Below are 14,241 nucleotides of genomic sequence, written 5' to 3'. Positions count from 1 at the left end.
AAAAATTAGCCGGGCGTGGTGGTGGGTGCCTGTAGTCCCAGCTACTCGGGAGGCTGAGGCAGGAGAATGGCATGAACCCGGCGGGTGGAGCTTGCAGTGAGCCGAGATTGCCACTTCACTCCAGCCTGGGAGACAGCGAGACTCCGTCTCAAAAAAAAAAAAAAAAAGTTACATGCACTTCCCATCTGTGGAAAAGTTAACAGAAAACTGTGTGTATGCCTGGGGATAAGTTACTTATCTACTGGTGGAAATTTTCTTTATTATTTTATTTACTTATTATTGTTATTATTTGAGAAAGCTGGAGTGCAGTGGCATGATCTCGGCTCACTGCAACCTCTGCCTCCCAGATTCAAGCAATTCTCCTGTCTCAGCCTTCTGAGTAGCTGGTATTACAGGTGCACGCCACTACGCTTGGCTAATTTTTGTATTTTTTAGTAGAGACAGGGTTTTGTCATGTTGGCCAGGCTGGTCTCGAACTCCTGACCTCAGGTGATCTGCCTGCCTTGGCCTCCCAAAGTGCTAGGATTACAGGCATGACCCACAGCACCTGGCCAGAAAATTTTTTAAAACAAGTTTCAAATACTTAGATTCTGGCTTGGTTAAAACTATGGTTTAAGGCTGGGCACGGTGGGTCACATCTATAATCCCAGCACTAGTTTGCGTGGCCAAGGCAGGTGGATCACTTGAGGCCAGGAGTTTGAGAACAGCCAGGGAAACATGGTGAAACCCCATCTCTACAAAAAAAAAAAAAAAAAAAAAAAAAAGCACACATGTAGTCTTAGCTACTTGAGAGGCTGAGGTGGGAGGATCACCTGAGCTCAGGAGGTTGAGGCTGCAGTGAGCCGTGATCACGCCACTGCACTCCAGCCTGGGCAACAGAGTAAGACCCTGTCTCAAAAAACAAAACAAAGCAAAACAAAACGAAACAAAAACTATAGTTGAAGCTGTTGGCAGCTAGTTCCAAAGATATTGGTGGATGTATTAGTTTGCTAGGGCACATATACTGGGTGGCTTAAACAACAGAAATCTATTTACTCACAATTCTGGAAGCTAGAAATCTGAGATCACAGTGTTGGCAGGATTAGTTTTTCTGCAGCCTCTCTCCTTGGCTTGCAGATGGCCGCCTTCTCCCTGCGTCTTCACGTGGTCTTCCCTCTGTACCATCTGTGTCTAAATTTCCTCTTCTCTCTCTCTTTTTTTTTTTTTTTTTTTTTGAAACAGAGTCTCACTCTGTCCCCCAGGCTGGAGTGCAGTGGTGCGATCTCGGCTCACTGCGGCCTCCACCTCCTGGGTTCAAGCGATTCTCCTGCCTCATCCTCCCAAGTAGCTGGGACTACAGGCGCCCACCACCACGCCCGGCTAATTTTTGTATTTTTAGTAGAGACGGGGTTTTGCCATGGTGGCCAGGCTGGTCTCGAACTCCTGGGCTCAGGTGATCCACCTGCCTCAGTCTCCCAAAGTGCTGGGATTACAGGCGTGAGCCACTGTGCCCGGCCTAAATTTCCTCTTCTTATAAGGACATCCGCCATGTTGGGTTGGTGCCCACTCTAAAGACCTCATTTTAACTTAATTGCCTCTCTAAACACCCTTTCTCCAGGTATAGTTATATTCTGAAGTACTGGAGGTTAGGACTATCAACACAGGAATTTGGAGGGAACACAATTAAACCCGTAATAATGGGAAACTCGGGACTGGAGCGACTGTGGGCACAGGTGTTTCCCACGCAGGCGAGGGAAGGTTCTAATTAGGTTACAAGATTGTAAAGCCCATATGAGCAGAAACCTATGTTCGAGTTGTTCACGTCTATGTTCCTGAATTACACTGGCACAGAAGAGATGCTCAGTAAATGGAAATTGAATGAACGAAAAAAGGAGGCCGGGCCCAGTGCCTCACGCCTGTAATCCCAGCACTTTGGGAGGCTGAGGCGGGCGGATCACCTGAGGTCAGGAGTCCGAGACCAGCCTGGCCAACATGGTGAAACCCCATCTCTACTAAAAATATGAAATTTAGCCAGGCGTGGTGGCCTGAGCCTGTAATCCCAGCTACTCCGGAGGCTGAGGCAGGAGAATCTCTTGAATCCGGGAGGCGGAGGTTGCAGGGAGCTGAGATCTCATCATTGCACTCCAGCCTGGGTGACAAGAGCGAGACTCAGTCTCAAAAAAAAAAAAAAAAAAAATGGACATTGGATCTATACACATATTTTACTTTATGTTTATTTCCTGAGTGAATTGTAAGCAAAAAGCTTGCCTGTAAGACAGAACGTTAAGCCCAATGGTCTTGTGTTGGTTCCTTCTGGAATGTAACTCTTCATCTTGAGACTGTGGTTCCTATAAAGTTTGTTTCAAGTGTTTATTATATTTAATTATTGCATTTTTTTGAGACAGGGTCTCGCTCCATCATCCAGGCTGGAGTGTAGTGGTGCAAACATAGCTCACTGCAGCCTTGGGCTCCTGGGTTCAAGTGATCCTCCCACCTCAGATTCCCAGTGTTGGGATTACAGGCATGAGCCACCATGCTTAGCAAATTCAGTGCTTTTAAACATAAAAAAAAGAGCCCATTCTCTCCTGCAGCTATATAGGAAGGGGTTCTATTTTGCACCAAGAAATTGCTCTAAAGAATTAGTTTTTTCACTTTAGGAGGCCGAGGAGGGCAGATCACTTGAGGTCAGGAGTTTGAGACCTGCCTGGCCAACATGGTGAAACTCCATCCCTACTAAAAATACAAAAAAATTAGCCCGGGCAATGGTGGCAGGCACCTATAATCCCTGCTACTCGGGAGACTGAGGCAGGAGAATCGCTTGAACCTGGGAGGTGAAGTTTGCATTGAACCGAGATCATGCCACTGCACTCCAGCCTGGGTGACAGAGCATGACTGTGTCTCAAAAAAAAAAAAAAAAAAAAAAATCAATTTTAATAGAGTGGCACATTGAGAACATTCCCTAAACATTCATTCTGTTCTCTCATGCAGCCAGGAGCTCCAGTTAATTTTCCTGTTACCAACCTCATTTGTTAACTCTGTTCATTTGTGTCTTTTCTTGAGAGGATAATTTGAACAAAAGAGTCTAAGATTTTTTTAGAAATTGTTGCAATATCTGAAAAAAAAAAAAAAAGAACCTCCCAAAGAAACCTACATTCTGATTGGTTGTCTTCCTTGATTATTTGTTGCTATGGTGACCAGGAGGTTAAATAGCATCTCTGTATTTCCTAAAGAATAAATACTGGTTGGTTTTCTCTGGCAAATCAGAAAAGGATCATTTCTCTCCTTCCATGAACATGATGTAATAAAAGCCTAGGGCTCTTCTAGATTTATACTTTATCAAAGAAAGTGAGAGTCTTGTCTTATCCAAATTAACAGAAGCACTTAGTCCAGTGTCCAGTCGCTTGAGTGGCGGTGGCCACTCTCGGAACGGCAATTAGAAACTGTACTAATAGTAAGTCCAGCGCGCCATCTGGTGGTCAATTAGAGAATAGCATGACCGTATCTAACTAAAAGGCGACTCACCTCCCTTCCTGTCTGTTAAGGCTGCCCTAGCAAATTAATACAATAAGCTTGTTCCTGTTGGTCTTAGTCTGATTGAGAGAGAACCCTTGACTGCTTTGACCCATAGAATATGACAGATGTGACACACTGTGCTGAGCATGGTGGCTCACGCCTGTAATCCCAACAAGAAGCAGAGGTGGGCGGATTGCTTGATCCCAAGACTGCAAGACCAACCTGGGCAACACAGAAAGACCCCAACTCTACTAAAAATAACTTTTTTGTTTTGTGGTGAGACGGAGTTTCGCTCTTGTCTCCCAGGCTGGAGTGCAATGGCATGATCTCGGCTCACCACAAACTCCGCCTCCTGGGTTCAAGCAATTCTCCTGCCTCAGCCTCCCGAGTAGCTGGGATTACAGGCGTCTGCCACCACACCTGGCTAATTTTGTATTTTTAGTAGAGACAGGGTTTCTCCATGTTGGTCAGGCTGGTCTCGAACTCCCGACCTCAGGTGATCCGCCCACCTCTGCCTCCCAAAATGTTGGGATTACAGGCGTGAGCCACCACTCCCGGCCAAAAAAATAACTTTTAATAATAGGCTAGCGTGGTGGCCCACACCTGTAGTCCCAGCTACTCAGGAGGCTGAGGCAAGAGGACCCCTTGAGCAGATTCCGTCTTGATCTCTTTGGCTCCCAGGCTGCTATGTAAGAATTGTAACTCCCTGGCTGGGCGCGGTGGCTCACGCCTGTAATCCCAGCACTTTGGGAGGCCGAGGCAGGCGGATCACAAGGTCAGGAGATCGAGACCATCCTGGCTAACACAGTGAAACCCCGTCTCTACTAAAAATACAAAATTAGCCGGGCGTGGTGGCGGGCACCTGTAGTCACAGCTACTCGGGAGGCTGAGGCAGGAGAATGGCATGAACCTGGGAGGTGGAGCTTGCAGTGAGCTGAGATTGCACCACTGCACTCCAGCCTGGGCGACAGAGCGAGACTCCGTCTCAAAAAAAAAAAAAAGAATTGCAACTCCCCTAAGAGCACGGAGCTGTGAGAAGGCCCAGGAGAATTGAAGCTTCCAGACATGGGAGTAAAGAAGCCATCTTGGAGGTGGGTCCTCCAGCCCTCATCACATGATGCCACGTGGAACAGAAATGAACATCCAGTCAAACCCTTTTCACATTCCTGACCCACAAAATCCTGAGCAAGCTTGGGAATTAAGCTATTACTGTGCCATTTGTTGTTGTTGTTGTTGTTGTTTGTTTTGTTTTGTTTTGGGGGGGGTTGGGTTTTTTTTGAGACAGAGTTCTGCTCTTGTCACCCAGGCTGGAGTGCAATGGCACTATCTCGGCTCACTGCAACCTCTACCTCCCGGGTTCAAGTGATTCTTCTGCCTCAGCCTCCTGAATAGCTGAGATTACAGGTGCCCACCACCATGCCCGGCTAATTTTTGTATTTTTAGTAGAGACGGTGTGGTTCGCCACGCTGGCCAGGCTGGTCTCAAACTCCTGACCTCAAGTGATCTGCCCACCTCGGCCTCCCAAAATGCTGGGATTACAGGCATGAGCCACCGCGCCCGGCCATTGTGCCACTTTTATAGAGGAGGAGATTCAGGTTCAGAGGCCCAGTTGATGGTCCAAGATCACACACTGGGAAGTACTGGAACCAGGGTTATGAAATCCTGTCTGCTTGGCTGCAAAGACTCTACTCTTCCACACTGCATTATTTAGGAAGACAGACAGGCTTTGGGCACGAGCATGGGCCTCACTGAGGGAAGAGGGGCCTTCTGGCCTCAGTAATATCCCTGTTCCCTTCTCTGACTGTCACTTCCCCCTTAGAGATAGAGTTTCTGCAGAGTGGAGTCTCTTCTCACGCCTGGGAGAGTTTGTGCAGGAGACATGAGAGCTGAAGATCTGGCACCACCTTTGCCTTAAAGACAAAAGGTGACATTTGGGAAAAGGATGCCACTCTTCGAATGGTACTTAAGGATCCATGGGCTGAAACTGCCTCTTTTTTTCCCCCAAGTGATTTGGCAAGGACCTTCAAATAAATCCAGTGGAGCTTCTTGGGGCAGCATGGCCCACTGTCAAGATTTTAGCCTTTGAGCCAGGTGTGGTGGCTCACGCCTATAATCCCAGCACTTTGGGAGGCCGAGGCAGGCTCACTTGAGGTCAGGAGTTCGAGACCAACCTGGCCAACATGGTGAAACCCCATCTCTGCTAAAAATACAAAAATTAGCCGGGCGTGGTGGCGGGCACCTGTAATCCTTACCGAGATTGCACCACTGCACTCCAGCAAATGGCCTCTAGTTCCATCCATGCTGCTGCAAAATACATTATTTCATTCCTTTTTATGGCTGAGTAGTATTCCACTGTGTTGTGTGTGCACGCATATACACCACACACACACACACACACACACATATATATAATTTTCTTTATCCAATCATCCATTGCTGGACACTTAGGTTGATTTCATATCTTTGCTATTGTGGACAGTGCTGCTGTAAACATACAAGTGCAGTTTTTTTTTTTTTTTTTTTGAGATGCACTCTTGCTCTGTTGCCCAGGCTGGAGTGCAGTAGTGTGATCTCTGCTCACTGCAACCTCTGCCTCCTGTGTTCAAGTAACTCTTGTGCCACAGCCTCCCGAGTAGCTGGGATTACAGGCACATGCAACCATGCCCAGCTAATCTTTTTGTATTTTTAGTAGAGACAGGATTTCTCCATGTTGGCCAGGCTGGTCTTGAACCCCTGACCTCAGGCGATCAAGTGTTGGGGCCTCCCAAAGTGTTGGGATTACAGGCATCAGGCCACCGTGCCCAGCTATCTTTGCCTCTTTGATGTAATGATTTATTTTCCTTTGGGTATATACCCCATAGTGGAATTGCAGGGTCGAATGGTAGTTCTATTTTTAGTTTTTTGAGAAATCTCCATACTGTTTTCTGTTTTCTATAGAGATTGTACTAATTTACACTCCCACCAACAGTATATAAGTGTTCCACTTACCGAATTCTTAATTTCAGTTATGGTACTTTTCTACTCTAGAATTGTCCTTTCTCTGGTAAAATTACCCATCCTTTCATATAATCCCTGCATTTTTTTTCTTTTGTCTTGAGCATATTAATTCTAGCTATTTAAGATCCTTGTCTGGTAACTCCAATATTAAGATTATCCATGGGTCTATTTATACTATCTGTTTTTTCTTTTGCATTTCAGTCATTTGGTCTTGCCTCTAGCATGTCTAGCTATTGAATGTCAGGCATTGTACGTGAAGAAGTGTACATACTGCTCCAGAGAGGAAATTATCTTTATGCAGATAGAGTGGTGCTCATCACTTTAATTCAGTCAAAAACTGGGCTGAATCTAGACTGCGTTGCCATTTTGGAAAGGCACTATGCATATCTAGTTTGCACTTGCTCATGGATTTTCAACTTGGAGCCTGGGTTATAACCTGAGGGTCCATGGCCCTGGCAGCTCTTGAACTCTTCTTGTCTCTTCAGCATTACAAGTCTGCTGAAACTCTATTCTGCTTTTCAGAGCCTTTCTTCCTGGCTTCTTAGACTGTACCCCACGTAGCTTCAGAGTTCTGCAATGCCCTAAAACAAGAACCAGAAAATCATTAGGCTCTTTTTAACTTCTCCTTTCCCCAGGTCCTAGTCCTTCAAGTCTAATTTTGTCCTTCCTGCTCTGTGGGTGTCTGAGAAGAATTCTTCTGCCCAACTCTTTTGCCCAGATCTTCAGTCTCCTTCCCCATGCCCAGAAGCATCAAATGCCCTGGAGACAGAAACTGCAAAATGTTGGCTCAGCTCATCTCTCTATACTGTTACCCCGTATTTGGGATTTTGTTCTCTTGACTCCTAGTTGCCTTGGCAGCTCACCAATGCTTTGAAATAATCATTGCTGCTTTTTACATTTTTAATTGGCATTTCAAATTACTCCTAGCAGCACTATTGGTCTTTCATAAACAATTTCATCATATCCAGAATCATGGGTCGTTGTATTTTGAGGTTTTTTGGTATTCATAGCTTAGCCCGTACCCTGACTAACACATAACTTGGCACCTGGTAGTGGCGCTGCAGTAACAAAACCCTAAAATATGTGACATTGGCTTAACAATCAGGCAACAGGTAATTTAAAATACAGATTATTGGCTGGTCATGGTGACTCACACCTATAATCCCAGCACTTTGGGAGGCTGAGGTGGGCAGATCACCTGAGGTCAGGAGTTCAAGACCAGCCTGGGCAACATGGTGAAACTCCATCTCTACAAAAATACAAAAATTAGCCAGGCATGATGACAAGTGTCTGTAATCCCAGCTACTCGGTTGACTGAGGTGGGAGAATTGCTTGAACCCGGCAGGCAGAGGTTGCAGTGAGCCCAGATGGCACCACTGCACTGCAGCCTGGACGACAGAGTGAGACTCCATCTCAAAAAAAAAAAACCAAACAAACAAAAAAACAAACAGATTTTGCAAACTTCATGGCCAATGACCCCTATGGGGCTGTGTAAAATCATTTGGTAGAAAAATCATCTGCAATAACATGGAAGAGAGTCCACATACTTATGAAGTCTATAGTTTAGGGAGCTGTTAAAAAATAGGGTTTTTTATTGTAGTAAAATATATGTAACATAGAAGTTGCTATTTTAACCACCGTTAAGTGTGCAATTAAGTGGTATTAATTGCATTCACAATGTTGTGAAACCATCACCACTATCTATTTCTAGAACTTTTAATCACCCCAAACAGAACTCTGTAATCGTTATTTAGGGACTAATTTGTTGTTATAATGTTTACATTGAGATATCATTCATCTACTACAAAATTCACCTCTTTTAAAGTATACAATTTAGTGTATTTTATATATTCACAAAGTTGTGCAACCATTACCACAATCTAATGCTTGACCTTTTTCATTGCCCTAAAAAGAAACCCCATACCCATTAGTAATCACTCTCCATTCTCTTCTACCCCCAGCCCTTGGCAACCTCTAACCTACTTTCTGTCTATGTAGATTCGCCTATTCTGGATATTTTATAAAGATAGAATCATACAGTATGTGGCCTTTTGTGTCTGGCTTCTTTCACTGCGCATAATGTTTTCTGGGTTCATCCATGTTGTATCATGCATTCAAATTTCAGTCTTTTTTTATGGCCGGATAACATTCCATTGTATGGATATCCTAAAATTTACTTATCTATTCATCAGTTGAGAGACATTTAGGTTATTTCTATTTTGGGAATCTTATAAATAATACTGCCCTAAACATTCATGTATGAGTTTTTGTGTGAACATATGTTCTTGGGTATATATCTAGGAGTGGAATTGCTGGGCCATATGGTAACTCTATGTTTAACTTTTGAAGAGCTGCCAAGTTGGTTTCCAAAGTTGCTACACCATTTTACATTCCCCACCAGCAATGCAAGAGAATTATAATTTTTTCCACATCTTTTCCAAGACTTGTTATTGTCTGTCATTTTTATTAAAGCCATCATAATGGGTATAAAGTATCTCATTGTGATTTTGATTTGCATTTTCCTAATGACTAATGATATTGCCTTCTTTTCATGCACTTCTTGGTCATTTGTGTATCTTCTTTGAAGTAATGTCTATTCAAATTATTTTCCCATTTTAAATTGGGATTGTTTATATTTTGGTGTTGTTGAGTTGCAAGAGTTACATAATATATATACATATATATACATATTTCTTGGATGCTAGACTCTTACTATACATATAATTTACAAATATTTTATCCTATTCTGTTTGTTGTCTTTTTACTTTCTTGATGGCACCCTTCAAAGTGTGAAAGTTTTACAATTTGATGATGTCCCATTTATCTATTTTTTTCTGTAGTTGTTTATGCCTTTCATGACATATTTAAGAAACCATTGCCTAGTTTAAGATCATCAAGACCTACTCTATGTTTTCTTCTAAGATTGTATACTTTTAGCTGTTACAATTAGGTCTTTGATTTGTTTTGAGTTAATTTTTGTATATGGTGTGAGGTAGGGTTCCAGCTTTATTCTTTTGCTTGTGGATATCCAATTATCCCAGCACCATTAGTTAAAAAGACTATTCCTTCCCCCATTAAATGATCTTGGCACTCTTGTTGAAAATCAATTGACCATGAATGTGAGAGTTTATTTCTGGAATCTCAATTCTATTCCATTGATCTATATGTCTGTGGGTGAATGGCTTTTAAAAGGCAGGATATTGATGTATTCTGGCTACTTCCTGCTGATTTTAAAAAATCATAAGTCAGAAATGCTCCTAGGCAAGAACTGACCAGTTCACAAACAAAAATGGACAGAAGTAAAATTCAGCAAAGGAAAGAGGTATTTTCTTTCTTTAGCCTAACATCTAAATGTATTGTGAGTCTAGAGGCTTGGAATCTTACCGATTGACAAGGTTACTAAACAACAAGAGAGAGCCTCCAAGCCTTTTTGAGAATTGACATTAAAATTTCATGGCCGGAAAAGGAGAATCAGACCAGTAGCAAAAATCTGATTTCATATATTATTGTTCCATTCAAGATTGTTGTTTCCAATGGTCTCAAATAGCTGCTATAAATATGGAGTGATCACAGGAACTATCAATGGCTTGCAGACACCTTATGGAAGCTCACTGCACCATCTGTAAAGTTGTCTTGCCAAAGAGTGAGATTTAAATTTGATTGAGCTTCTAGTTCTAAATACTAGTTTACAGGATAAACAGGGAACAGAGGAATACATTAAGAAACCCCACATGGATGCAGTCAGCAGAATTCAGAATATGGAAAAGCTATAGGAGAAAATGACCTGGTTTCTCCAAAAAATAACTGCAAGAAATTAAATAATGATCCATGCTACAATATGGATGAACCTTTAAAACATTATGCTAAGTGAAAGAAGCCAGACACAGAAGCCCACATATTGTATGATTTCATTTATATGAAATAGCCATAATAGGCAAATCTGTAGAAAAAGAAGAAACTGAGTGGTTGCTGGGGCTGCCAACCGGCATGGGGTTTCTTTTTTGGGATGATGAAATGTTCTAGAATTAGATAATGGCGATAGTTGGACAACTCTGTGAATATACTAAAAGCCATCGAATTGTAACCTTTAAATGGATGGATTATATGATACATGGATTTTCTCTAAATAAAGCTATTTAAAAATCACAAAGGAAAAAAGAAGGGGAGATGTATTAGTTGAATGAAATATATGGGCTTTGTTTTTATCCTAATTGAAAATGTTTTAAAATTATGAGACAATTGGACAAATTTGAACACTGACTAAATACTTGGTTATATTAAGAAAGTATTGGCCAGGTGCAGTGGCTCATGCCTGTAATCCCAACACTTTGGGAGGCCAAGGTGGGAAGATTGCTTGAACCCAGGAATTCGTGACCAGCCTAAGCAACATAGCAAGACCCCATGTCTACAAAAAATAATAATAATAATAATAATAATAAATTAGCCAGGCATGGCGGCATATGCCTGTAATTCCAGCTACTTGGGAAGCTGAAGTGGGAGAATCACTTGAATCAAGGAGGTGGAGGCTGCAGCGAGCTGTGATCATGCCACAACACCCCAGCCTGGGCAATGGAGCAAGACCCTGTCTCAAAAAAACTTAAGAGAAAATATTTTTAGTATTGGGAGGGTATTGTAATGATATTGTAATTATGTTTTTAATAGTAGTTACCTCTTGGAGATACATACTGAAGTGTTTACAAGTTAAATACTATGTCTGAAATTTGCTTTAAAATAATCCAGTCATAAGGGAAAGTAGGAGTATATAGATGAAATGAGACTGACATATATCGACAATCATTGAACATAAGAAGGTTCATTATACATTCTCTGTGCTTTTGGACAGTTTGAAATTTCCCATAACAAAAAAAAAAGAAAAAAATCTAAATGCTTAAGAATTATATCTGGAAGAGATCTTTAGGGGTGGGACTCATCAGTGGAATTGATTGGAAGCAAATAGACCAAAAACTTACCAAGCATTTGAGGAAATTTTCTTACTAAGGAACCATAAGCCTAATCTATAAAAGACTAATTCCTCAATATCTCAGAGAGGTGAGTTGACTTCTGCAGAGTCCCTGAAGACATACAGAGAGGAAATGATGCAGAAGTAATATTGAAAGACATAACATCTGCAAATGTTTCAGAACTGATGAAAGACACCAATCCACAAATTCAAGAAGTCTTTCAAACTCAAAATAAACACAAACGAAATCAAACATGGACACATTATAGTAAAACTCCTAAAAGACAAAGGCAAAGAGAAAAGTCTTAAATGCAGTCATATAAAAAAAGGGTACATTACCTTCAAAGGAGGAACATTACTAAAGCTGACAGCTGACTTCTCCATCAGAAGACAATGAATCATATTTTTAAAGTGCTGAGAAAAAGTAAATGCCAACCTAGAACATATACTCAGTGAAAATAAGATTATGACATAATGTAGTGCCAGCTTAAACATACTATATAAGATTCTTTTTAACTTTATGGACTCAAACTAATATTGAGCTACTTAATGAATAATCTTTGAACACCTGGATAATGTATAAGTATGGGTTAATATATAAGATTTTTTTTTTTTGAGACGGAGTCTCGCTCTGTCGCCCAGGCTGGAGTGCAGTGGCACGATCTCAGCTCACCGCAAGCTCTGCCTCCCAGGTTCACACCATTCTCCTGCCTCAGCCTCCCGAGTAGCTGGGACTATAGGCGCCCGCCACCACACCTGGCTAAGTTTTTGTATTTTTAGTAGAGATGGGGTTTCACCATGTTAGCCAGGATGGTCTCGATCTCCTGACCTCGTGATCCGCCCGCCTCGGCCTCCCAAAGTGCTGGGATTACAGGCGTGAGCCACCACGCCTGGCCAATATATAAGATTTTAAAAAGAAAATGAGAAAGAAAAACAGACTGTCTCATGCCATCTGGATGATGGGCAAAAACAGTAAAACTAGAATTTGATTTTTTGTTCTGGCTTTAAAATGACAAAGGGACCTTAAAGTATTCAGTCTACTCTCAGCAAGACATAGTAAAAAGTTATTCTTTACTTTCTGTGAAATTTGTCCGGGTAGCAGAGGTTCTTGCCTTACTAAATATTCTTGTTTGAGAAGATTTAACTTTTTCTTCCTTTTTGCTGACCTTTGTCATATTGTTGAATTGCTTATTTTTTAAAACGTGCAGTAAAAGATTTTCACTTACAAAAAGCTAAATTCCCTTGTAAGTTACCTTCTACTTTATTTATTTATTTATTTATTTATTTATTTATTTATTTTTGAGACAGAGTTTCACTCTGTCACCCAGGCTGGAGTCCAGTGGCATGATCTTGGCTCACTGCAACCTCCGCCTCTCAGGTTCAAGTGATTCTTCTGCCTCAGTGTCCCGAGTAGCTGGGACTACAGGCGTGCGCCACCACGCCTGGCTAATTTTTCGTATTTTTAGTAGAGACAGGGTTTTGCCTTGTTGGCCAGGCTGGTCTCAAACTCCTGACCTCAGATGATCCACCCACTTCAGTTTACCAAAGTGCTGGGATTACAGGCTTGAGCCACCGTGCCTGGCCTGTATTTCCTTTTTTTTTTTTTTTTTTTTTGAGACAGGGTCTCACCCTGTCACCCAAGCTGCAGTGCAGAGGTGCAGTCACGGCTCTCTGCAGCCTTGAACTCCCAGAGCCAAGTGATAATCCCACCTCAGCTGGGACCACAGGCATGCACCACCAATGGCCAGGTAATTAAAAAAAAAAAATTGTAGAGACAGAGTCTCCCTATGTTGCCCAGGCTGATCTCAAACTCCTGAACTCAAATGATCCTCCTGCCTCAGCCTCCCAAAGGGTTGGGATTACGGGCATGAGCCACTCACTGTGCCTGGCTTATTTTTGAATATCTTGATTGTCATTATGGTTAGTAGGGTAGCCAAGCTATAATTACTCCTTTCTCTTAGGCAATTATGCACCTATTTTAGTCAAGTTATCAGTATTCTGGACAATTCTTTTTGATGTTTCCTTTCAAAAAATCAGACTATAAATTCAGAAAAGTTAAAAATCATCAAGATGTTTGTACATTCAAAATAACCTTTGGCCCTTCCTGGGTGGCCAAAGCACCAAAGATCTGTTCCCTTGCCTTGTAACCCACCATAGGAAATACACACACAGAGCGGGATGCTAGAAATCTTAAGTATATTTGACATGCTTTTTTTTTTTTTTTCGAGACAGAGTCTCACTCTGTTGCCCAAGCTGGAGTACTGTGGCGTGATCTTGGCTCACTACAACCTCTGCCTCCTGGGTTCAAGCGATTCTCCTGCCTCAGCTGGAGAATGTTGCCCAGGCTGCTCTCGAACTCCTGAGCTCAAGCAATCCACCTGCCTCGGCCTCTCAAAGTGCTGGGATTACAGGCGTGAGGCACCATGCCCAACCTATATTTGATATGCTTCTGTTTTTAAAATGATTCAACAATAGTGTAAAAACCTCCCTGATTTTTGAACACACAATGTGAAAAATGCTTTCAAATTAAAAAGATGAGCTCAGCCTTCCTTAGATTAATTTTGTGCATTAGATGTCACTATTATAAATATATCTCAGAGACTGTCTACTTTTACAGGGTGGTGATGTGTCAATATCTTCAGTGTCCGTAATCTGTTCTTGTCCCCAGGAGAAACACTGATCTAATTCTCTTGGAATAATTATATAGTATGCCCTAATAGAGCATTCCATTTTCTTCTTATTGGATAGTATTAGTCACTGTAGTAAACTCCCCATCATTGTTTAGTCCTACA

General features: G+C 42.0%; 1 protein-coding gene across 1 annotated transcript in view; it reads right to left on the bottom strand.

The window, feature by feature from the left end:
- LOC129460173 (uncharacterized) overlaps positions 1-14,241 on the bottom strand; it is a 69,302-nt gene that overhangs the window by 13,859 nt on the left and 41,202 nt on the right. The gene's annotated exons all lie outside the window — the stretch shown is intronic.

Source organism: Symphalangus syndactylus, chromosome 13 (assembly GCF_028878055.3).
Source record: "Symphalangus syndactylus isolate Jambi chromosome 13, NHGRI_mSymSyn1-v2.1_pri, whole genome shotgun sequence".
NCBI lineage: Eukaryota > Metazoa > Chordata > Mammalia > Primates > Hylobatidae > Symphalangus > Symphalangus syndactylus.
Note: the sequence above shows the minus strand (reverse complement) of the source record. Positions and strands in the feature narration are given on the sequence as shown.